Below are 3,272 nucleotides of genomic sequence, written 5' to 3' on the forward strand. Positions count from 1 at the left end.
GCCTCGGTGACCCATCTGAAGCTTTTTTGTCTTGACAATAAGAATGTGCCAGGTGTCTGTCAGTGTCCTGGGGAGAATGAGGTTCTGCTCTCACATAGCTGTCGTTGCATGGTAAAGCTTAGCACACCCCAGCACCAGGACTGGCATGGAGTCAGAGTAGCAGGGGCAGCTGGGTGACCCCATGGAGCCTCACATGGCGAAGAGGATGAGGAAGGCGACCATCAAACACAACAGCCCTATGGCCTCAGACAGGGTGAATCCTAGAATGGCATAGAAGAGTTGCTTGAGAGGCATGTTCCTGGCACAGTCAAAAATCAAGCTACCAAACACTGTTCCAATGCCAGCCCCTGATCCAGCCACACCAACTGTGGCGGCCACAGCACCAATAGACCTGGCTCCTGTGTCAATGTCCCGTGGTCTGGAATTCCCTTCTGGCCACCTGGAGAGGGGAGCTGCTGCAGGAAGGCTGTTTAGATGGGGCCTCTGGTCTACTCAGGAGGGAGGGAGACACAGGCCTGACTGGAGTCCTGGTACAGGAGCAGATCAGAACTGGAGTAACAAGCAGTGCCTTGGTAGTCTGCATTTTTTTTCAATCTCCCAGAATCCTTTTCTTCTGGTTCATTCCTCTGAAGACTCATGGCCTTCTTGAGTTTTATTTGTTTGTTTGTTTTTGTGATTTTTATACATTTCTACTGCTTTGTGAGATTTAACCTCCAGTTTCCATCAATGTGAAGTAAGGGGGGGGGGGAAATCCTCACTACTGAGGACCATTGGTGGAGTTACCTCATGACGGGAATGGGTTCTCCAGCCTTCCCTGAGAACAGTCCCTGAGTCTAGCTTACAGTGTCTTTACTCTCCATGACTACTGGATGTCCTAAGATTCTTAGTCCATTCCTCAGACCTCTCTCTCTCTCTGGATCCTTGGAGTCTACCCCTGCACTCTGTCCATCAGGTCCTCTCCCACCCAAGAACAGAACCAAGCTGGTCCACCGGCAAAGAGGTTAGTAGCTGAACTTCAGCAGGACTTGAAGTTTGAGATCAGAAGCCACAGGAGCTGGAAAAGCAACACAAACTAGACTGTTTATATTAGTTATTTTTCTCACTGTTGTAACAGAAGGCCTGGCAAGAAGCAGTTTAAGGAAGAAAGAGCTCATTCTGTCATACAGTTCTGGGAGATGCTTTCCATCATGGTGGGGAAGGTGTGGCAGCAAAGTCAGCTGGTCATATTGCAACTACAGGCAGGAAGCAGAGGGAGTAAGATAATGGAGCTGGGTATAAAACCTCAACCTCTCCCTTCCCCCTTCCCTCTTCTCCCTCCCTCCTCCTCCCTCAGTGACCTACTTCCTCCAGCAAAGCCCTACCTCTTAAGGTCCTATAACCTCCCCCGAAAACGCCTCCAGCTGAGGACCAGGGGGTCAAACACATTTGCCTATAGGGGACATTTAATACTCAAATCGTACTGGTGCTCTTCACTTTTTTACAAATGAAGTTTATTTGTGGGGCAAGTGCCCCTTACCCCATGTGACCTTTCCCCACAGGACAGTTTTTACCATAGCAGGTTCAGAGTTTTTTCTACCCTTCTCCCTGGGGTTGAGGCTAGATCCCTGGGACTTGGACAGCATCAAGCAGGAGAAGTCTCACTGGTCCTTCATTTTTATTCTGTGTCTCCTGACATCTGCTGAGCTGAGCATAATCCCTGCCAACCCCACACTGACATCCCCTGAGATATGGCAAACTCCCCATCTGCCGAGTAGACCACCATCCACGCTGGCTGCTCTGCAGCCTTCTCTTCTTCTACAAATAGGAAATAAGTCATTAAAATAAGTCCACTAAAGGGTGCCTTTAAGTAGCTGCCTCATGGTAGAAGTATAGTAAGAGAGGTCCTGTGTGGCGTGGGATTCTGTCTTGGGATCTGGGAAGAGTCCGCATAAAAATCATCATTTGGAAGTAAAGTAGGACAATTCAACCCGAATGGATGCCCAACAAGCCCACCTAGGGATGTGACTATCAGGTGTTGCTCAAGATGCCTGGAGGATGCTCTGTCTCCACGTGTGCAGGAAGGCGACTGGGCTGTGACTGAGCATAAACAAAGCTGCCCTGCCCTGCTGGATGCTTTATGGCAAAAGCAGGGCTTGCTTGCCAGGCAATGAACACAGCCTGGATCAGCAGAGAACACAGCTGCCCTTCTGGGACAACCCTGGCTATGCAAACATGACCATATGCACTGCCTCCTTCTCCTCCTTTGAAATGGACACCCAGCTTTGAGATTATGGTCTCTGTAGCCAAAAACCCAGTGTTTTTCTGGGTCTCTGACAACTGCCCAGAGTAGAGGATGACGTGGGCCACCTGAACAGAAGTTCTTGGTGTCTGGGTCAGGCCCCGTCTGGGGGTGGGGCTTTAGACTAATGAGTTTGGCCCGTGTTAGGCATTTATAGAAAGTGATATAACAATTTGTGTTGATAACCTTTCAAAGTCCACACTCAAAATTCAGAGATTTGTGGGTAATGGTTACATTATGATGTTATACCAAGTGGTCAAAAAAAAAAAAAAAAAAAAAAAAAAGCTGCTCTCTGACCTCTACGTGTGTGACGTGGCACACGTGCGCGCGCGCACACACACACTTGATGATGATGATGTAATAGAAATACCCTCAAGCCTGAATGGAGGAAGTTGAAAGTCAAGATTAGAACAGATAGTGGAAAGCTACTTTAACTGAACATAGAGATGGAACTCTGCCTTCCTCTTGGCTGCCTCGTGGAAAGAAACGTCACATTCCATATGTGGCCACTGTTCAAATATTTCATAAGTGTTTTTGAACTGGTTTCCAATACTCTTAAGCCTCTTAAGACACAACGAGGCTGTAGGGTCAGAGCAGTGGAAATGGAAGAGGGCTTGGAAGAGTCCCCTGAAGAGAACAGGCACCGGTGGCTTCACTGAGAGTTAGTGCATGGCTTTAAAGAGAGCAGCCATGCAGAGGACAAGGCTGGGACTCAGTAAGTGGGCTCCTGTTCTTGTCTGGAAGAGCTAAAAAGAACAAGAAGGCTTACGGCACGTGCAAAGGCCAGTGAGTGAAGAGTCCTTCTACGGAGGTACCTGTCAAAGGATTCCTGCTCCCAGCTGCTAGCACAGGCCACCCTAGAAGGAATCAGAGTTCCAGGTTTACAGTAACAGAAGCCAGATGCATGCCAGCCCCTGCTGGAAGCAAGCCCAGGCAGATGAGAAAGATTTAAGCTTAAACAGCTTTCCACATTTCTTGTTACAAAGTAGTGAAA

General features: G+C 48.5%; 1 pseudogene; it reads right to left on the reverse strand.

Moving 5' to 3' along the window:
* Positions 1-189: 189 nt before the first annotated feature.
* On the reverse strand, positions 190-583 carry LOC127198578 (ATP synthase F(0) complex subunit C1, mitochondrial-like; annotated as a pseudogene).
* Between the last annotated feature and the right edge of the window lie 2,689 nt (positions 584-3,272).

Source organism: Acomys russatus, chromosome 14, assembly GCF_903995435.1.
Source record: "Acomys russatus chromosome 14, mAcoRus1.1, whole genome shotgun sequence".
In the NCBI taxonomy this organism is placed as follows: domain Eukaryota; kingdom Metazoa; phylum Chordata; class Mammalia; order Rodentia; family Muridae; genus Acomys; species Acomys russatus.